Consider the following 24,025-nt stretch of genomic DNA (forward strand, 5'->3'; position numbering starts at 1 on the left):
ATATTGGAAAGCATAGATTCAGTCGCAGTATGTGCGCTCCCAAGGAGGAGACAAGCTCAGGGAATGCTGCAGGGAGTAAGAGCTACAATAAATGGTTCCTTCTGTACATGTTTAAGTTGATTTGCAAAATCAGAATCTTTAAATTCAACACTTCATAATTTCAGTTTGTTCCATTGATTTCCAGGTTATTTAAGCATCCAGACTCAATTACATATTTCTTAAATTACATATCTCTTTGTAATTACATATCAATTACATGTCTCTATATTACTATATGCTCTTTTGAAAACATGGAAACACTATTTTGAAGTTCGATTTTCCAATGAACACTAGTGTAACTCTCTCAGGTCTAGAAGCATTAATATCAAATAACCAAAAAACAACATGTTGAAGATTCTAAAAGATGGAAGCAATTGTATTGTTTTAAGGTCTCAGCACTCTCTTAGTAAGTAGACAAGGAAACTAGACAGCAAAAGCAAAATCTCATAGACATTACAGATATTTACAACAAAAGTAATTGGGAAGTTATCCCTATAATAGGTATATGGCAAAAACCTTCAACATTTGTAAGACCTCTATGGAATCAGTTTTGAGCAGAAGGAAGGAGAGAAAATAAATGAGAAATATAAAAATATTTTAAATCTGGAAAATCCAAAGTATTCCATAGTTATTCACTGACACTGGGAGGGGTTTTGCCCAATTCAGTCGTTTGTGAATCTGAGGCATCAGAGGCATTGTCTGAATGAACCGAGGCAGTGCAGTCCCTGTGATCCCACAAAGCTCATCAGTGAGGGCCGACTCCCAGGACAAGACATCACATTGAGGAGAAACTACTGGCATGGCCAAAAATTAAAAAGCAGGAGGATAACAGAGACAAAGGAAAAGACAATCAAGATACTATTAAAGGGGGTGGAACAGACATAGTAAATCTCAGCAAACAAGCTGCTGAATGTATATATATATTTTTTCAAATAACTAGAGCAAAACTATAGAAAAGGGGGTTATACCAAATTAGGAAAAGTACCTGAACTACAGGCCCTTCTAAAAGTTCAGAAAAATAGACCAGGCGCGGTGGCTCAAGCCTGTAATCCCAGCACTTTGGGAGGCCGAGACGGGCAGATCACGAGGTCTGGAGATTGAGACCATCCTGGCTAACATGGTGAAACCCCCTGTCTACTAAAAAATACAAAAAAAATCTAACCGGGCGAGGTGGCGGGGGCCTGTAGTCCCAGCTACTCGGGAGGCTGAGGCAGGAGAATGGCATAAACCCGGGAAGCGGAGCTTGCAGTGAGCTGAGATCCGGCCACTGCACTCCAGCCTGGGGGACGGAGCGAGACTCCGTCTCAAAAAATAAATAAATAAATAAATAAATAAAAGTTCAGAAAAGTAAATTTTACACTTGCAAAAATAATTATAAAAGTTGTAGTTAAGCCTTTTATCGAGTGATTATGAGCTAAACAAGAATGAAAAGCACAATAATATTCTTGTAGCATAGATACTAAGTTAAAAGACAGGATTATGAAATAGAATAAAACTATGAATTATTATTCTAAATGACTTAAATGAATCAGAGAGTCTCTGAAACTTTTACTAACTTAGAATGATTTGTATTTTCCAGTAAATATGTCCTTCTTCCTCCTCATCTGTTCTTACCATAGGTAGTGATTAGTCACATCAATTAGCCTGAACTAGACACTGGAAAGCATGATGTTCTTCTTGCTCTTCAACAGCTCTTTATCTCTACTCAGTCACTGAGTTCTGGAAATACTTTCTCCTAAAAATTTATTGAATCTATTTTTTTCCCTCTATCTCTAAGTTGAAGACTGTATTATCTCTCATGTATATTAGGGTCACACTCCTTATTTGTGTTCTTATTTTATGGTAGTCACATCCAGTACACATGGCAAATTGAATTAATGGAAAATGATCTAAAATATAATTTAAAAACTGATATTTATAAAATAATGACTTTAATGATGTTTCATTTTCTCACTATAGTCTGCCTTTTCTATCTCATCTTCCACCATTCCTTTTAATGTGTTTTATAGAATACTTACATTTCTTTGCATAAATTACTGTTTTCCACATTCCTATGCCTTTTTACATTTGGTGTCCTTTTGTAGAGGGCTTCATCCCCTTATTCAGCTGGAAGATTCCAGCTAACACTTCAAGATTCAATTCAAATATCCACCTCTCTAAGATGATTTCCTTGACCTGATAGGTAAAAGTTTGACATCTCTTTTCTATCATAGTTTATGGCTATTCTTTGTTTACATGCAAATGTTACCCTCCATTAGCTCAGAGGTCAGCAAATTTTTCTGCAAAGGGCCAGAGAGTAAATATGCGAGGCTCTGTGAGCCATACAGTCTCTGTCACAACCACTCAACTCTCACTGTCGTGAGAAAGGAGCTATAAACAGTATGTAATTGAATGGGCATGGCTATGTACAGGTAGAACTTTATTTACAACAACAGGGAATCACCTGGCTTTCGTCCCTGGGCCATCATTTGCCAACTTCTGAGTTGACTAAACTTTACATTTGAAGCTTGCTATAAAACATATATGATAAAGTGTTTGTATATATTATATTTTAATAGAAGTCTGATCTCCTAAAAAGACCTTGAGTTCCCAAAGGAAACCACTGTCTTAACTGGTTGTTTCTCATCACCAACAGATTCTTGTATATATTAAAATCAAAAAAGAAAAGAAAAACGAATCGCATGAATTAATTACAAAGGCTATACCAAAAATTAGACATAGTGCATTTTGTTAAAATATTGTGTAGAAAATACCCCTGGAAAAAAATGGTTAAGAAATGTACATCTTCATTCTATATGGTCCCTCCCTTTTGAACATCGTAAGTTAACCTGTTTGGTTCTATATGGTGTTTTACTCAGAGCACGGCATCATCCAATGCGCCTCACAGGTGTTTTTAGAGGTTCTTTGCTCTTAAGAGTGTTACAGTTTGTTAAAGAACAATGTAAGGACAACAATTCATAAAAATGGCATTTATTTTGATGTATATTACTTGAGTTTATAGTAGAATAACTTTACTGTAGATATAGTTCCTTTTTTCCTAATGATATTTGCACTGTATGATTTTATGATCACAGAGAGTTTTCCTTGGGGCTTGTGTCAACAATAATCTTTCTAGCCCGCAGGTGGTTATAATTCTCTTCCTTTAAACTAAAACCTAGGAAAGGAGAGATACAGAAAACATGTATCTGTACATGAGAGATACAGAGATACAAAAACATACAGAAAACATTAAAGCATGTCATATAAAACCTACCATAACAGATTGCTGTATTTTAAAGATCAAAAACCTTAAAATCTAATGTTGTTCTAATTTAAGTACAATAGAGGAGAAGCTATCTAGGATCTGAATTCTATATCAACACAGATTTCCCAAGCCCTTCGAAAATGACCTAATAAAGGTTAAGCTAATAAGGCATACCCTTGAAGATTGCTATTAAGTTGAAATGAGATAATATTAGTTTACTATTTTTCAATAAATGTAAGGTCCCGCTGGTATTTTCTCTTCTAAATTTAAATTACCTTTACTCCTAAGGTTTTCAGGAGGGACATTCAAGTGAAGATGAAGTGATCTTAGTAATCATAAGTATTTCAAGTCTGTTTGAGGGTGTGTGTGCACAAACATGTTTTTAGCATATTCCTAACAACATTTGAAATACATATTTTTTCCACTTGAAATAGGTTTGATAAATTGGCGTATTGATTCCAATTGCTGCTGTAAAAAATCACAAAAAGTTTAGCAGTTTAAACAATACAAACATACTAGCCCACATTTCTGGTGGTTGGAAATCAGGTATGGGTCTCACTAGACAAAAATGCGAGTGTCAGCAGGGCTCCTTTCTGGAGGTTTTAAGGAAGAATCTGTTTTTGTGTTCATTCATGTTAGCAGAATTTAATTCCTTGCACCTACAGGACCAACAACCCTGCTTTCTTGCTGGCTGTCGCCTGAGGACTATTCCCAGATTTTAAAATTAATCTGCTATATATATATAATGTTTCTTGACTCATGGTTCCATTTCTTCATCTTCAAAGCCAGAGAATATGAGTGGAGTCCCTCTCAAGGTACGTCATTAGGTCCTTCTCTGCTTTCTCTTCTGCCGTTAAGAGTACTTGTCATTACACTGGGCTCACCTGGATAATCTCCCTATTGTAAGGTTGACTGATTAGAGAACTTGATTCTACCTGCATCCTTAATTCCCTTTTGATATATAATGTATTCACAGGGCCCAGGGTTAGGACGTGGGCATCTTTGGGAAACCCATATTCAACCTGCCACATTTTGTAATTTCCAATATCCACAGTAGCAGAGGTCAACCCAATTACTACCTACAAAACTTAGGGCAAAATAATAATAACAATATAATGAAATGATCATATTTTATATTTTAGGTCCATAATTACCACGATAAAGAAACAAGGAATCAAAAATAAAACAGATACTTATAAAGGATATTTGATACGGATAGTGCCTGTGTGAGCTGTAGTCAAACAAATTTTATTGCAATTGTATTTATTGAACAATAATTCATTTTTAAATTTAATTTTAAAAGAAAGCAACATTTATAGTGGTAATTTCTAAAACTGTGAGCCCAGATATGGTAGCTCACGCCTATAACCCTGACATTTTGGGAGGCCGAAGTGGGATTGTCACTTGAGCCCAGGAGTTTGACATTTGCCTAGCAACATGGCAAGACCCTGTCTCTACAATAATAATAATAATAATAATAATAATAATAATAATAAAATAATTAAATTGTGACAATTGCTGAAGTCAAAGAGGGCTTAAGCTGCCTTTTGTGTATTGCAGAATAAAAGTTCTAGTTGTGGTATAAATATGGATCATAAAGATTACTTCTTAGGTAAACATGAAAAGATTTGATGTAACTACCGAAAAAAGTAATATCAAAAAATAAATACCCAAAATTGTTTGTCCTCTGTACTATCTATCATTAGCTAGCTTAGTTTTTCATCCTTAAAATTAATTTGTAAAATTTTGTATTGATTATATCTTTCCACCAACAGTAAGACATTTCTGCCATCTAAGTGCTCCCAAATTTCCGTGAAAACATGGATTGGTAATATGGTAAATAAATGAGCACCCTTATCCAAAACACTAGTGACCAGAAGTGTTCAGACATTCATATTTTGAATTTTTTAGACTTTGGAATATTTGCATATACATAATGAGATGTCTTGAGGATGGGACCCAAGTGTAAACATGAAACTCATTTATATTTTGTGTATACCTTATACACATAGCCTGAAGGTAATTTTATACAATATTTACATAGTTTTTTTAAAAAAACAAAGTTTTGACTGTGACTTGTCACATGAGGTCAGGTATAGAGTTTTCCACTTGCAGGGTCGTGTCAGCGTTCTAGAAGATCCAGAATTTGAAGCAGTGTAGATTTTGTATTTTTGGAATAGAACGCTCAACCTGTACTTTTATTTTGGACATCAAATTGAAGAAAGACTAATATGCTTGAATATGTCTAAGGGGAATGAATAATAAAATAAATAGATCTGACGTTTTTAAATGTTTGATGAAATTAGAGATGTTTGATCTGGAAAAAAAACCATTAAGTGACACCTAGTGTTGATTTTTTTTATATTTCATTGACTTTTTTAGAGAATGTTAGCGTAACTACTATTCAAGTACTTTACTATATCTTAATAATATGTTGGTATTATTATATTATTAAAATGAGGTAAGCTGATTCTCCAAAAAACTGAAGAAGTATGATTTTGGCATTTAGTGATATGCTTAGGAAGACCCTCCATGTGCCACAAATATTCACCAAGTACCTACATTCTACCAGGATGTTCAAGGGCCATGGAACACAGTGGTGAGCTAACAATACAACCCAGACAAAAACAAAAACAGAATAGCCAAAAGAAAAAATACTTCCTCTCAGAGCTTACCTTTTCATAGTACAAATGAAAATGAACAAAATGAATAAGAAAATCACGTAGTGTATCTATATTGAAATCTGTTCATTGTTCCTCAATTTTTACTCCAACCTTCTTTCCCATAGTGATGGAGACCTCCCTTCAAGTTTTGGAAACATATCTGTCAGTTACAGTTTAGATTTTCCAGCTTCAGTGTTACCTATGTGATTCATGTGCCTAAATTCTTACCAAGGCATTATAAATGAAATGCATATGTATGTGTAACTTTTGTGTCCATTACCTCAAGGGGGTCTCTTGAAAGGTTATGCTTCTGGCACTGGCAGACCAGTGGGTTTAGGCCAAACCCTCTCAAACCATGAGTAATTGGAAGAGCTGGAGAAAGTATAAAATAGAAAGAATCTATTTGAAGACACCAGAGGAGTATCAAGGCCACGATGCTGGATAAAAGAGAACTCCAGAGAGATGAACCCTACATTTGACATCAATATTTACCTCTAAATAATTTGTTATTTACAAACATTAGCTGAGTAGCTGAAGAGCAAACTAAAAGTAGTGGGGAGAGTCTGAGTTCTTAGCAACTTTACAGGGAAAGAAAGTAACAATAGATCACGCTCTGTGTTCCAAGTTTGTTAGTGTCTATATTTTCTTTGTTTTTGTCACTGTGTACTATATTCCAAGTTTTTTCCTCTGATCTACTTTCTAATTTCCTTATTCTCTTTAAAACCGTGTCTACTTTTCTGTTAGAATACTGCAGTAAATATTTGATTTTCATTAATATGTTTTTCTATTTCTAGATATTCTATTTGGTTCTTTTCTAACCCGTAGGTTGGTTTTTACAGTTTTATGCTCCCTAAAGATATTTTCAGGTTTGACTCTCATTTCTTTAAAAATAATAATTACTATTGATTTACAGTTTCTACCAGATGTCTTTGTAGATGCTGTCTGTGACATGTTTCAGCTGGTACCTATTGGCTGTACCTTCTGTGCTTGGTAATTATTTTATCTTATTTTAATTTTACTTTAGGCTGCTCATTTGTCTTTGTTAATTACTCAATAGGCCTCTTGAGGCATAAGATGATGATGACATCCTCCAGAGAAGGAATTTAATTCATTAAATTTGTTTCCTTTACTAGCTAAATCTTATTCCAACTTTTGTCTTTTTGCTCTGTAATTTTCTCAGTGAGTATGTGTATTAGTCAGTTCTCTCATTGTTATATAGAAATACCTTTGACTGAGTAATTTATAAAGAAAAGAGGTTTAATTTCATGGTTCCATAGGTTGTACAGGAAGTAAGATGCTGGCATCTGCTTGGCTTCCAGGGAGGCCTCAGGAAACTTACAATCATGGCAGAAGGCAAAGATGGTACAAGTGTCTTACTTGGCAGGAGCAGAACTAAGAGAGAAAGTGGAGAGGTGCTACAGTTTTAAACAACCAGATAGCACAACAGTTCAGTCACTCACTACCACGAGTACAGCACGTAGGAGATGGTGCTAACCCATTCGTGAGAACTCCACCCCCATCATCCAACTACCTCCATCCAGGCCCAACTTCCAATACTGTAGATTACAACTGGACATATAATTTGGCGGAGAAAGATCCAAACCACATCAATATGTTAACTTATTTGACTATGATTGTGATTCTGTCAGCTCTTTGATATATATGTTGAGGTTGTTTGGGTCACCCAGTTATTGGGAATTTAGGCTTCAAATCCCTGCAGGAGTTACCTTATAAATACATTGTCTCAGGCAAGTTATTTTTCTAGCCTAGTAACAATTCGATTTTCTTTGTAATTATCTAAAGAGTTTCCTTCGGATTCAGCATTACAGTAAAGGACTTCTTTAGTTTTATTTCTGCCCTGCTTGTCCCATAAATCCATCAAAACTAATTGTCATTTGTGCATAGTCCAACTTCAAAGTGGCTTCAATGCTCTTCTTATTCCTCTGGGTTCTGACTTTCTCGTAGATTTTGACCTGGTATTTCCCTTGTATCCTTTAGGGATTTTGAGGAGTTAAAATTTATTTTCAATATTTTATGCAGGATTTAAATTTTTTATTTCTTTAAATAATCTATCAAATTTACCTTCCCAAAATATAAGTCCTCTGCTCCTAACTTTATTACTTATTTACTGTAAAAGATTTTAGTTCTATGCTTTAAGTTCTTTATTCTATCTTTTTGAATTGCTCTTTTATAACCTGGGGATGTTGGTTGCTTTTGTTTTTTGAATGAATACTTTTCCTTCAAAGTACCACTTAAGTAGCATTTCCTAATTTTAAAAACTTCAGAACATTTTCTACTTAATCCATGGATTGTATTTTTATATTTCAAACACATTTTTCCTACCAGTCTAATTATTTGTTTCTAACTAATTTCACTGTGGAGAAAAAATAGTTCTATAGGCAACTAATATTTTTAATGAGTTGCGGCTTATGTCATGACCTATAAAAATGTCAATTTTTAGAAATAGAACAGTCCACTGTTGTGTGCAAAGTCCTCTCTCTGGCTCTCTCTACATGAGATACATATGTTAGTATAGTTTGTTAATTGTGGTTTTCCAATCTGCTACATATTTTCTATCTGCTTAGACTATCACTTTTGAGAAAGACATGTTAAAATCATCCATTATTATTTCTTATACATTTTTCTATGTTTCTGTCAACACTTCTTTTAATGTTAGGAGACCATATTTTTGGGTGTATATACATTCGCAGTGATAATATCTTCTACTAGTTTATTTCTTTAATTATCATGTAGTGATTATCTTAGCCCTTATTCTTACACCTCATGCTGCTTGATGCCTACTTTTCTTAATGTCTCCATGTAGAGTCTTTCTGTCTTATTTTCTTTTAAATATATTTAGTTTATGAGACATATAGCTGAATTTTTAATGCAATTTATATCTTAGGGTTTGAGTAGATTATTAGTAGTTATTACTACTTATTACAAATATTTCAATTAACTTTTATTTTGACTTTTTCCCTCTTTTTACAGCCGTTTTTCAATGCATCTTTTTTTTGTTATTAATGTCTTTCTTCCTTTATTCTTTCTTCTTACATTAAAAGTATAATTTTAATTTAAAGTTTCATTAAATCAACATATGACTTTTTTTTTTAATTTTAGCAAAGTTTGCTGTCTTTAACTTTTTCTCTTTTATTCTTGAGTAGAACTTGCAATTAATGTGTTTTGTTGCCCATTGTATTCCATCACTTACATCACTATATTATTTGTGCTAAAGTTTAATTCTTAATTTTTAAGCATAAAAATATAAGTATTATTTTTAATAGCCTATAGTTAATTAGATTCAACAGTATGTTTTGCTAATTCTCCTGGGTTTAATTTTTTCCTCAGTAAGTGTGTTCTTTCCCAACAGTTCTTTCTCAGAAAGTTTTTAGGTAGTAAAATGTTTTAACACATTTAAATAATAATATTGCTATTTTATTCCAGGTTATTCATTGAAAAATATTGTATTTGGCTTTATCAGTCCAGATTGACAAATATTTTCCCTCAGCACTTTTGAGGCACAACATCATCTTCTTGCATCTATTTTTGCTGCTAAATACAATCATTAGCTTCATTATCACTCCCTTGTAAGATAGCTGTCCTCCTGCATAGCTGTTAGATATTTGTTTCCTTAATTTTCCCCAATATATGATTATAAACAATTTCAAATTCACGGGAAAGTTGACAAAATGTGAGCCAGTGAATGCTTGTATTACTACCATATATTATGCTATATCTGCTTTATCTCTCTCTCCCACACACACACACACACACACGTGCACACACCTGTATTCCAATATGTATCTTCTTTGGATGACTTGCAAACTTAATCTTAGATTTGATTTAATTAAAAAGTATTGCTATTCATGGCGGGGCACAGTGACTCACGCCTGTAATCCCAGCACTTTGGGAGGCCGAGGCGGGCAGATCATGTGGTCAAGAGATGGAGACCATCCTGGCCAACATGGTAAAAACCCATCTCTGCTAAAAATACAAAACAATTAGCTGGGCGTGGCACATACCTGTAGTCCCAGATACTCGGGAGGCTCCCACAGGAGAATCGCTTGAACCTGAGAGGCAGAGGTTGCAGTGAGCCAAGATCACACCACTGCACTCCACCCTGGTGAAGCAGCAAGAGTCCATCTCAAAAAAAAAAAAAAAAATCGCTATTCATAATTATATTCATAATTAACAGTCTTTTTTAAAGTATGATAGAAATGTAATGAACTATGTATTTTAAGTGTAGAATTTCATAAGTTATGGCTAAATTCATAATCCGAATCAAGATAATGAATGTAATCATCAAAAAAAGGCATCCTTGTCTCTGCACAACACACCCCTCAACCCTCCTTCACCAAGCAAACAATTATCTGTTTTCTTACACTACCATTTCCAACGTGTTAGCTTACATTTCCAAAAATTTTATTTTATGATTTATACAGTATGTCTTCTTTCCATCTGGCTTTTTTCACTGAGTATAACTTTTGTTAGATTAGCTTATATTGCAGTGTGTATCAATAGTTCATCATGTTTTTATTACTGAGTAATATTTCATTATATGAATACACTACAGTTTACTTATCCATTCATATGTTCATGGGTGTTTGGGTGCTTTCCAGTTGTTAGCTATTGCAAATAAAGGTGCTCTGAGTAGTTTTTGTGCTAGCCTTTGCATGGACATATGCTTTCCTTCTTTTGGGTGAATATGTAGTAATGCAATGATTATATTACCTGGTGGTGCGTATTTAAATTTTCAAGGGACTGTCAAATTATTTTCAAAACTATTTGTAGAAATTGTAATGCAAGAGAATTCCATGTGTACATATTGTTCCCATTTCTTGTATTTTTAATGTTGATCATTCAAATATGTATGTCCTGGCACCACTGATTTCTATTAATGACTACAGATGTTGAGTAATCTTTCATGTGCTTAGTTGTCTGCAAAACTTCCATGGTTAATTGCCAAATAAAACTTTTGCTCATTTTTAATTGGATTGTTCCCTTACTATTGAATTTTGAGAATGTGTATTCTGGATTCAACTTCTCTATTAGATGTATGATCTGCAAAAATTTTCTTCCACTCTGGGATAAAAGGTATAGTATATCTACACAGCACACCCCACTGAGGGGCTCAAATGTTCTTTTTTCCAATGATAAAAGTAAAATAGTTACTTGAGTTTGTTCACTTATTTTCTTGGGAGACAAAAGACTGAGACTTATGCTCTGTTCAGATTCAATTCTGAAATTTTGTAATTCTATGGAACACAATATTTATACTAAAATTTAATGTATTAATATGTTTTTTAATGTAAGGGGTTTTTACAAGTCATATAAGAAAAATAAGAGATCCTCATCTTTCCAGTGTTACACACAAAAATAGGACAGAAAATACTTTCAGTATCTGCAATTAAACACATCAACATGAATGGGATAATCTAGCAGAGGCCATTATTTAGATACTTAATATTTGACTGAGACAATTTAGTTATTAAAATCATTTTTACTTACTTGTAATGGTGTAAAAGCACATTAGAGCTATATTAAGATTGTAATGTCAGGGATATAAAGACAAGAAAGTTGAAAAATCTACATTTCTTCCAGCAATGTTATCATAGCCATTTACTATTAAGTTTTAAAATATGTATTTATTATCAAATAATCAATCTTACTGAAAGTAAATTAATCACTAATTGAAATAAGTGAGCATTATGTCTTATATAGAAGTTGATCAAGTTATTATTATAAGAATTCTTTGTTTGGTTGAAATATTCCATCTTAATATTTAATTGAGGGTACAAAGCCTTACAATTGCCCTTTCTGCATCATACAAGGTATTCAAAATGATTGAGGACAGGTTGAGCCAATGGGTAGGAACATTGCCTCTGACCTTGAGTAATTGCTTAAATCCAAATGGTAAACTTGTTGTGGTTGCTAATAATAAAGTCTGCCTTAGTCTTCCTCTATACTCTGTCATTTTTATAGTCTCAGTGGACAATATTTTTTCAAGCCCTTCACTAATCCACAGAATTCCTGAATTCTGCTCACTGTTTAGACCTAAAGATATTTTCTCTGTTCTTCCCTCTTGACTGATGTCCTTCCATTTTACATTCATTAAGATTGTTCTCCATACAATGGGCTTGCAATTTTCTTAAGAAAAAAACTCATTACCTGCTTAACAGTTACTTTTAAAAATGGAGGGTTAATACAAGTATTGAATTCCAATTTGTCCTTTTTTTTTTTTTTTGTAGGAATCATGCTATTGAGGAAATCGAAGACTCTCCCTTGTCCGATAATATTATGAGTCTAAAATTAAAAGACATTTAGTGCCTATACGGTCTCATTGTATTTCTCTTACTGCATCTCCAACAATTGTTTTCATATTGATATCAATATTAATTTATTCACTGATACTTAAAATATTGTGCTTTCCTGTTCTTCCCCATCCCACTCCTTTTACTTGGCATTATTTAATACTTACGTCCACTCTCACTAGTCTTTCATCTCCGTTTCCTTTTCTCTTAAATTTGATGTTTATATTTGTTTACACATTTAAAGTACCTATTTAAAATTCTCAATAATATAATAAAATTTTGATTTCTTGCTCCCTTCTGAATATATTGAATCTTTATTATCTAAAAATCAATAAAAATCCAGATCTTACCCTTGACCCCTTCTTTTTTACCCATTTGTTATTTAATACTCTAAATATTTCTAAGGTATTAAAACAAAATTCATTTACTATTTACTTATATCTGAAAACCACAATCTGCTGTGTTCTCTTCCAATTGATTCCAACAGCTGAAAACCACTATCTGCCTTATTATAATGATGTAGATGTTTTTCTTTGAAAAGTCAAGCAGTGGGCTGGCATTACAGCTTTTCCTATGTGGGGTCACAACCCCCATGACACTCAGGGAAGAACACATTGGCAATGTCAAACATGTCCTCTTTCATTGCACATCATCAGTAGTTTCATAACATGACACATTTCTGTTCTTCTTATATTCATATATTAGTTTCTTGAAGATATTTGTTGGTTTTGTTTTTCTCAGTGTTTCTAATTCTATTATTTTCATTGTTGAAAGAAGAAACATTTGCCCTCTTCAATAGATTTCTTCAATATTCCAGCACCTGAAAGACTTCATCTCTTGAATAGAATCTACTCCATTCTTCTATTGACATTTTCCTTACTGCTCAGGAATTTCTTGTTTACATTTGTCCTGATTATTACTAGGCTATCTAGAAAGTTATTATTTTAAAATTTATTTGCTTTGAACTCCTTACTTAAATCTGAAACAGGATAGTTCCTTGACCCCTTCATGAGTCCTGTGAAGGAGTTGGCTTGTTTACTCAGCCCACAGCTCTCAACCAGTCATATGGGAGTGAGATCAAGCAAGTGAGTCTCTAGGAGTTGCCAGCAACCCCCAGAGCCCCAGAGGGTGTGTGTTACTTGCTGCTTTTTTAGTTTTGCCATCCATGGATGGCTGAAGTGTTAGCCCAGTGGAAGGTCAGTGTGACAGCCTCCTTCACCTGCATCTGGGACCTTGTCTGGCTTCCAGGAGGTATCAGGTCACAGGAGCAAATTGAAGGTGGTAAATGTGTAGGAATGTTATCAATGAAAGTGGCTGTCAATGGGATGGGGAGCTGGAAAGTGGATGGAGTGGGAAGGTGGTCTTCCCCTGGAGTTTGGTCATTTCCAGCTGAAGTCTTCTCTGAGGTTCCACAGTCATGCCATCCCTCTGAAATCAAGCTGCTTCTTCTCTTCCCTCCTTCTCTGCTACTCTGCTGCTAGTGGAGCCTGGGGTTTTTGTGGGTTCAGGATGCAGGGCAGGACAGGCCAGGGTGGTTTTGGAAAAGGCAACATGCTAGCAAGAAAACAGGAATGTATGTTCTCATTTTGGGCCATGTGTGTAGGCTTGAGGGTGGAGACCTTACCAGGGACCCTGCCCTTTTCTTTCTTTCTTTCTTTCTTTTTTTCTTTTTTTTTTTGAGACGGAGTCTCGCTCTGTCGCCCAGGCTGGAGTGCAGTGGCCGGATCTCAGCTCACTGCAAGCTCTGCCTCCCAGGTTTACGCCATTCTCCTGCCTCAGCCTCCCGAGTAGCTGGGACTACAGGCGCCTGCCACCGAGCCCGGCTAGTTTTTTATATTTTCTAGTAGAGATGGGGTTTCACCGTGTTAGCCAGGATGGTCTCGATCTCCTGACCTCATGATCTGCCCATCTCGGCCTCCCAAAGTGCTGGGATTACAGGCTTGAGCCACCGCGCCCGGCCAAAACGCTCGTGGAGGTGCTGGGGAGTGAAGGACCCTTTTCTACCCAGTATTTCCCTGCCTTCTGTCTGTATCAAATCCATCATTTTTAAAACTTCCACGCCTACATCTTGTAACTGCTAATTTTGTTTTGTGTAAACAGATCCTCATATAACCTTCTCCAAAATGGTATGTGAGAGATACATTTTCTGATTTCTTATGTTTCTCAAAACTGCTTTATTTTACTATTTCTATTGATTGATTTCTTGGCTGGACATATGATTCTAAGTTCAAAATATTACTGCCTCAGAACTTTGAAGTAATTGTTACCTTTTTTTAGTACCAAAGTTGCAGATTTAAAAAAATCTGCTGCATTTGTGACATCTATTGATTAATATTTTTTTCTTAGTATTCTCTGGATGCTTTTGGAATGTTATTTTTATACATGGTGTACTGAAATTCCTCAACCATGTCAGTGATGCACCTTTGAATTATTATTTGTATATTGAGCTCAGCAATCAGTGGGCCCTGTTATATCTACAGCTAGGTAGATCTTCAGCCCTGGAAGGTTGTTTCAGATTATTTATTTGGTAGTATCGCTTTTTTTTTTCTTAATGTTGCCCTTTTGAAATTCCTGTTGATTAGATATTGAGCAATCTGGATCTACTATTTACCAATTCATTTTATTTTATAGGTTTTCTCTTTTTTATATTTTCAGGTGTATGTTCCAGAAGAACACCTCAAATTTTCTTTTAATCTTCCTATAGATTTTCATTTTTAATTTGTTAACATAGTTTTAATTTCTAAAGTTTTAGTTTTTCTGAGGGCTATTTTTTTTTATTCAGTCCTGTTCATGACTCTTGTTTTATAATAGGCATCATCTAGAAGTCTTCTGAAGACATTATGTGTTTTAAGATTGTCTTCTGTCTGTGAATGATCTCTGTTTTTTCTTGGGGCCACATTTTTGTGTAATTGACTATTTTTCTCCTTTCATGCTAATTTGCTTTATATGTCTAGTAATCTGTGGTTTTCCATTCAAATGAAGAAATAAAGGATTAGATTACTTGAGTTGTTTGTCACATATCTCTTAAGTTGTTGGGTATTAAGGCTAGAATTTTCCATTAACATTTTTTTCTTGAATAAGGACATTCAATAGGGTAGTACAGAAGCACAGCTTGTTAATTGGCAAACTCTCTTTCATACTTAAATGGTGTAGAACTGTCTTTAAAATGGAAGGCCCCACAGTTTCAGAATTAAAAGCACTTTACTTTGGAATAATAACATACATTCAAGCAAGGTTTATTCTATCTAGAATGTTCTTTATAATTGTTTTGAGATGGACTTACAATTCAATCAAGTTCCTGTCCACCACCCTCGTAACTTTCTCTTTACGGTCATGGAAAATGATGTCTCTTTGTATTTTGTCACATTTTCAGTCCTGTTATTATCTGTGCTCATTCCAAGTAGAAAAATTTTCTGAGTTTAAGCTATCCAATTCAGGCTATCCTATTTTTGCATCTGTCATCTGCTGTATTAGAATTTGAGAAATATATTCTATTTTAATTTTATCAATATGATTTCATCTTTTACTTTTATAAAATTTATAGAATTTCCCCCAATATGTGTGCCCTCCACCCACTTTTTTTTTTTTTACAGTTATGGGTTTATCCCCATTTTAATCATTTATTATTTCTATAGTCTTGAAGGTAAAATCTAGACTAACACATTTGTGTAATCTGCCATATTTCTATGTAAATATAAAGTATATATTATTCCTAATTATGAATTGGCATGAATAAGAACTTGAAAGTTGTTTATCAAAATAATTAAAACTGTAAATGTGGAACTTGCAATTTTATTTTAGCAATTTATACTAGATGTTAAAATTTTATTCATATATAGCGTTACATAGATGTTCAATGGAGGGTTATTATAAAAGTTACATCAGTAAAAAAGATTTAACAAAGGGAGAGTATGTCATTAAAATATGGCACATATAATTATAAGCTACAGAACTTATTTTTATAGCTGTACTCAATATTCAAGCAGTAATTTTCGGTTCTTTCTACTTTATCATAAATATTATTTTTATAACGTTATTTGATTACATTTACATTTCTTATTCATTTGGTTTATATTTAAATTGTAATTATTAACATAAGAATTTAAGAGAGTGTAACAGAACAAATAAAATACAAGTATGGCTGGCCATAATAAATTTAAATATGCAAAGTTCATCTTATAGAGGCAGAGAGGATAGATACTAGCAGGAATGTGAGATACACTGATTTATAAAATGATGATCAAAGTTTGGTTCAACAATAAATAGAAGGTTAGACAAAAAAGGATAACTTTTTGCATGAAATGAAACTTAAGCAGGAATCTACCATGTGATTAACATTCAAAAATGTACTATTGTATATATAATTTAACCTGATATAAGTCTTAGAATAATTGCTTTAAAAGTAATGCACTAAAATCAAAGAAAAAAGAAACAAAACAAACAAAAAACACTATGCTTCTAAAGAGCTCTTACACTGACCCTATTATTTTGGGCAATAGTTTGCAGTTCATCAAAGGAATGTCTTCAATACAATGCAATGATGCCCTATTTTGCTTTTGGAGAAACTGTATCTCTTTGAGTGGAGTCTCACACATTCTGCTATTTTTCTCAAAATCAAACACTGTGTCAAGGGTTTCCATGTTTGGAAGAGTTTTCTGGCTCAGCACAATGCTCTGCCAGACCCTGACTTCTCTCATGGTTTTGTAAACTCAGTTTCTAAATCCAGAGCCACAAGCCTAGATTTTTCCATTCTCTGTGGATGAGTTTTCGTGTGATACACTTAGGTTTCTTTTTTTTTTTGCTGATGGGCCTTAAATTGAAAGCATTCTAGTCTCCTCTACTTACTTTAGCTTAGTATGTCACAAATGAGAAGTAGAAGACTACACCTCTTGGATTCCTCAAGTCTCCAGTTTTCTTGTAAAACTTGATTCAGTACTTCTCCGGAGCTCAGTAAGAGGAAAACTTTCAATGTGTTGCCATTTCAGGATTTTGAGGTGAATTCCATATAGATTTTAATTGAGCCAGAATGTGAAACAAGATGAAGAAGTAAAAATTGTGTTTTCAGATATTCACTGCTTGTGGGAATTTTATTTATTATATAATATATGATTTCTGTGTTTGTCAGTTTGGGCTGTTATAAGAATGTATTACACACCAGGTGGCTTACAAACAGCAGAAATTTTTCTAACAGTTTTAGAGGCTGGAAGTCTGGGATCAGGGTCCCAGTATGGTCAGGTTTTGGTGAGATCCTGCTTTCAGTTTACAAACTGTCAACTTTTTCTTGTATCCTTATATGGCAGAATGAGAGCAAGCTAGCTCTCTGGCCTCTTCATTTAAGGGCACCAATCCTATTTGTGACCTAATCTGCTCCCAAAGGCACCACCTTCAAACACCATCCCATTGGGGATGATATTTCAACGTTTAAATTTGTAGGGGACACATATATTCAGTCCCTAACAAGATATTATTTATTACATGGGATATATCTCATGTATTATGTATGATATATATATTATATATGATATATATAATGTTATATTTCCCATACAACTTTTTATTGGAATAATTACATATACAAGCAAGATGAAATATTAGCCAAGAAAGAAAGAAATGGGACCCAGATAAAGTAAATCCAATAGAAACAACTTGTAAAGCTGTGTATAAAAAATACTAAAAGAATATCTAATAAAATAAAAATCATTATTAATTTTCACAAAGTTGCTACACAAGGACAATGTAAAACAATGAATTGAATTTCTACATACCATCCAGTTAATAAATAAAAATTGTAAAAGTCTATAATAATCACAGTAATAGTTATAGTAAATATCTAGAAATGGTCCTACATTTATATATGTCTTCATAAAAAATTATGAAACAAATTGAGATAATTTAAAGAACTAAGAAAATGTACAAAATATGTTACAATCATAGATTTGAAGACAGTAATTTAAAGATGGAAATTCTCCTTAAACTTCTTCTTAAATTAAATACAAATTCAATCAAAATTGTCCCAACAATGTATTTCTATGTATTTTGGTATTTATAGAAATTTGTAATTGTATTCTATATTTTAAGTGGATATGCAAGTGGCTAATAACAGCCAAGCAGTCTTTTAGGTGGGAAGCCTTGCTCTACTCATAATGAAGCTATGCTAAGACAATGTGGGAATAGTACAAGTACATAATAAGGGGCCTCCAGACAGAGTCTAATATACATAAACACTTGATTTATACATGAACATAGCCCAGAATAACTGTAGACAAAGGTTTGAGGGAAAAACAGAACTTGAACCATATGTCGAACCTACACAAAATTTCATGTCAATTTCATGTCAGTATATCTAACTGTGGAAATTGAAATAATAGATAATTTAGAAGATTATGTAGAAGTTAACCTCATTATCCTGGGTTAGGCAAAATTCCTTAAGGTGTTTTTAACCTAATGTTTCTCAAAGTTATTTCACTAGAAACTCTGTGTGTGTGTGTGTGTGCGCGCGTGAGTTTAACACATTAATATATTGGAAAAATATCTTTTTTCTGAGATCCTTTGGGAAAAGCTAACTTCGGTTCTGTTTTCTTATCAAATTAGCACAGGACAATCACCAGAATTAAAGGACCGTGATTATCAGGTGAAAAACTTTACAAGAACAGTTCAGGGTATAAAGCCTGACCCCAATCTGATAAAAACATCAAAGCAGGAAGCTGCCAAGATCATAAGATAATGTATTTTGGCTGTCCCTCAAGATTGATTTCTGGTGTAACAAGGTTAGCTGCAGTCAAGCATATACGGAACAACTTATGTCATCGAGAAACAGTAATCCCGGAATTGCATAAAATTTCGTTTAGCTTTTCTGTAAGATGTTAGTAGTAGAAAAACAGTGATTAAAAAGTTTATTTGCAGCGGCGGCTGGGAGCAGGCCCGGAGAGGCTGAGGGGTTCGGAGAGCCGCAGAGACCACAGCGGAGGAAGAAAGATCAGCTATAGAGCTGCACCAAAGAAAAAAGCCAAAGTCTTCAGAAAATCAGGAATCTGCTAAAGAAGAGAAAAATCAGTGACATTGCAATTCCTGAAAGAGCTCCAAAACGAGCTTGAACGGGGAATCATGTTTCAGGGTGACAGTGCCATTTATTAGACCTATCGTAAAGATATGTTAAAGGCACCTTCATTTGAAAGAGGTGTTTATGAACTGGTACACAGTAACCAAACTGTATCTCTGAAGATTCTAAATGCAGTGCAGCAAATGTCTCTGTATCCGGAACTTATTGCCAGTGTTTTATGTCAAACCACTGGTAGCAACGACATTATTGAGCCAGTGTATTTCTATGTTGGCGCTGTTTTTGGATTGCAAAGAATATATGTTACTGCATTATTTGTTACAAGTTGGCTTATGAGTGGAACATGGCTAGCAGGAGTGCTTACTGTTGCATGCCTCATCATAAGAGGGTAGTAGATACAACAAGAATGGAATACTCCATTCCTTGAAGAGAAAACTGGGCACTACCATATTTTGCATGCCAAGTTGTGCCCCTACAGGCTATTTGAAAAAGCAACTGAAATACTTATGGAGAGAGGTTTTGCTACTTGTTGATAAGTGCTTCAACTTACATATTTATGATGATGTGGGGTATGGCCGCTGTCTCCTGTTTCTTCAAGCAGTCTCTCTATTCCTCCTCGGTATCTTGCCGCTGGAGCAAAGTGACAAGGTTTATGAAGTTTATAAAATCTACATATTTCCTGTCTTTCTGGAATTTTTACTGCAGTTTGGGATCCAGCTGTGTTGGTATTTCCTTTGTTAAGTTTACTAGCAGCCTTAATGCTTGCTAAGTGCCTTCAGCTGAATGTGAAGAAAGAAACTTTTGTAGCTAAAACAATGAAAGTGATTAATTTTTACTTGGTGTAAACTCTGACAGTGACACTGAATATTATAATGAAGACGTTTGTCCAGCACAAAGAAAATGGGCACATGCTCAAATTCCTTGAAGTGAAATTTGGACTAAATATGACTAAGAATTTTACAGTGATTTGGCTCCTCTGCCAAGAATCTCTGCAGGCACCTTCTCAAGACATTTTTTTTTTCATTTTTATTTTTTGCAATTGACACTCTTCTTTATTACCTTTCTATATCCCAGTGTTAATTATTTGTTTTCTTTCTATACTGCAAGTTATTTTTAGGAGAATTAATACGAAGTTCCTGACAGAAATTGTTATTCTTGATGATGGATGAATTGGAGAAAGGCCAGAAATAATTTATCATCTAATTCATAATATTTTATTGGGTTCTCTTGTGATGGTTATAGAAGGCTTGAAGTGAATCTGGATTCCTTATGTGTGTGTGTTAGCAGCATTTGGTGTATGTTTTTCTTAACTTTGTATAACACTTTTCAAGTGGCTTCGATTAAGAACCATACACCCAATATTGTTGGTGGTTTGCAAAGAAGGTGACACGCTAACCTACTCAAAATATGGGTGATTTTTGTCATGAGGTCAAAATTAGCTTTCTCCATATGTGAGTTATTTCACTAGATTTTACTGGATCAGATCCTCCTTTGTATATAAAATCAACCCTGTGATATCCTTCCAATTTTGGAAAATAACAGAGCCTTCATTTCAAAGACTACCTGAAGTAAAATGCAGTTTTCTTCCACCTACTCAGTGTCTTTTGCAGATTGGAGTATGGACATTTGAAATATTGCTACTTCTTTCCCCCTCCTGCTCTTAACTGGATCCAGAGTTCTGTGGGAAATAGAAGATCAGGCAGTACTGTCCTTTGATAAAATGTGATATCTACCATTCTGCAATATTCCAAACAGGTGTCTTCCTTTCTACTGAGAGGTGAAGCCAGCTGGACTTCCTGGGTGGAGTGGGAACTTGGAGAACTTTTCTGCATAGCTAGAGATTGTAAACACACCAATCAGTGCTCTGTAAAAACGCACCAATCAGCACTCTGTGTCTAGCTAAAGGATTGTAAATGCACCAGTCAGCACTCTGTGTCTAGCTAAAGGATTGTAAATGCACCAATCAGCACTCTGTAAAAATGCACCAATCAGCACTCTGTGTATAGCTAAAGGATTGTAAATGTACCAATCAGCACTCTGTAAAATGGACCAATCAGCAGGACATGGGCAGGGACAAATAAGGGAATAAAAGCTGGCCACCCCAGCCAGTAGCAGCAACCCACTTGGGTCCCCTTCCACACTGTGGAAGTTTTGTTCTTTCGCTCTTCACAATAAATCTTGCTGCTGCTAACTCTTTGGGTCCATGCCACCTTTAAGAGCTGTAACACTCACCGTGAAGGTCTGCAGCTTCATTCTTGAAGTCAGCGAGACCAAGAACCCACCAGAAGGAACAAACTCTGGACACACTGCTACACTGCTACATGGTCTTTCATGCTTTTACTGATTGCAATATTTTCCCTGTAAAATCTTCATTCCTTTATAATATTGATCTTTAATTTGAATATGTTCTAGGTCAGCATATATTTCTCAAACATGACATTTAACAAATATGTAATGTGACCTAATTGTTTACTAGAAGGAATTATTTCTACCTTTAAACAAATTTCTGAAAGTGTTTCATGATTTATAACAGCTGAAGTTTTACAATAAAAAACTAAATGTTAGCTGAAAATATGTGGGATTAAAACTAAATGGAGATTATATAAAGGTAAGTGATTTTTAAGGATATACATAAAGATATATGCAGAATTTTCAGGATAATGTTCTCATCATCTGCTGCTTTTATGTAAGTGAACACTTTCTTCATAATACAAAGTGCACAATATTATTGTATTTTATATTTTATGACTAGTAAGTGATTTAGTTTTTTCACTTATGCCTATTAATTTGATACCAATTTGATCACGATAAAACAATAACTGTTACCTGTAATATATTTTTAAATGGACATTTAAAAGAATGCTGTTCAGGTTTTTAGAAAAATATTGATATTGGGTATACAATTTATTCATGTTTTCTACTGAAGTATTAAGTAAAACATTAAATCTTTATCAGAATAAAAATATGTGCCCTAAAATGAGCAACAATTTCTGGAGATATATGCAGATGCTGTTAAACATACCACTGTATACAGATGTATTTATTATAAAACACGAGTGATGTTTTTTATGAAACTGATGCAGTCTTCGACATTAAGAAAAAATGATGATTATAATAAAATTTACAACATGGCTTCACAGTTTAAATTCTATGTTCCTTTAAGTTAAATATTTTTCTATTTTTAATCATCTATTAAGAGAAACTTTAAAATAATTAATCTGGCCTTTTTAAGAGATTCAGGATAGATGCAGCCTATGGATGTATCATTTTAATAAACTGGGATACGTATTTAGTTTTTCCTTGTGCTCCTGCTCAGTGAACAGATTTTCAAAATTTTCACCTGTTAGGGTGCTGCACAAATTGCATTTTCAGTACTTTATTACCTTAGAAGGGAGCATTACTTTATTTTCTGTTTTATATATATATTATAAAAGCACACGCATTCTTAGACTAACTCTAGGATGCTTTGCTCTTTTGGAACTTAAGAATTGTTTGGGCCGGATGTGGTGGCTCACACCTTTAATCCCAGCACTTTGGGAGACCAAGGCAGGCAGATCACAACGTCAGAGCTCGAGACCAGCATGGCCAACATGGCGAGATCCCCGTCTCTACTAAAAATACAAAAATTAACCGGAGCTGGTGGCGGGTGCCTGTAGTCCCAGCTACTCGTGAGGCTGAGGCAGGAGAATCGCTTGTGCACGTGAGGTGAAGGTTGCAGTGAGCTAAGATCACGCCATTGCATTCCAACCTGGGTGACTGCGAGACTCTGTCTAAAAAAAAAAAAAGGAAGAATTGTTTGATGATGATGCCATATATCTGACAGATTAGTTTCAGTCGTTCTCTTTTCACTCTTAGACATAATTTTTTTAACTATATTAAGATAGTTGCAGACAATGTGCTTCAGTTTGACTCTGTACATCTGAGCAGTGGGTCACTAGTATTTCACGTCAAGTCTTCTGGAAATATTATAGTTATCTAAGCACACAGTGAATAGTCACATGGTAGTCACTTGTGATCAGAGGATGTAAAACAATATAATTTAAAAGTCATCTTCCATCTTTTGAAGGAGAAATAGAACACCCTACTTTTTGTTGAGTGTGAAATATTTAATTGAATTTTTATTGACTTATATAATGAAAACGTGCTGAATTAGGTTTGGTGGTTGAGTTTTTTTGACATATTAGCAAGCTGCTTTTACTTCTTTCTGTCAACTTGTTTCTTAAATAAAATTGATCTGAAAAAATTGTTAAAAAATAAGATATATTTGCATAATTTATGCATATATTATTTTAAAAATCTAGGATTAAATTTATGCATATGTTATTTAAAATATTCCATGTTCACCCTTCTAACAGGAACAACACAGCAAATGTTGCAGCCTAAGCATTAGACATAGAGCACCGCAGCCAAATGGCTTAGACCAGAGGCTAGAGATAACTTAGAGGCATCTTTCCTGCCTAGCTGACTGGGCTCCCTGAAGGAACCATTCAGACTTGCCCACAAACTTAACGTGACCCATTCACTATTTTGATACATATTGCAAGATCTCTGTCTCCCTCTGTCCCTATGCTCCTCCCTCTCCCTCTGTCTACCTAACTCCTCTTTCCTTCCTCATGTGATCCAAGGTTGGAGGACTGCCCACCCAACTCACTGCATCTTCCCTGCCAATGACCTGTAAATAATAAATCTTTGAACGTGATTCCTGACATGG

At 34.4% G+C, this 24,025-nt stretch overlaps 1 pseudogene; it reads left to right on the forward strand.

Moving 5' to 3' along the window:
* Positions 1–29: 29 nt before the first annotated feature.
* LOC111525584 lies at positions 30–20,729 on the forward strand (annotated as a pseudogene).
* Positions 20,730–24,025: the final 3,296 nt, after the last annotated feature.

Source organism: Piliocolobus tephrosceles, chromosome 8 (genome assembly GCF_002776525.5).
Source record: "Piliocolobus tephrosceles isolate RC106 chromosome 8, ASM277652v3, whole genome shotgun sequence".
NCBI lineage: Eukaryota > Metazoa > Chordata > Mammalia > Primates > Cercopithecidae > Piliocolobus > Piliocolobus tephrosceles.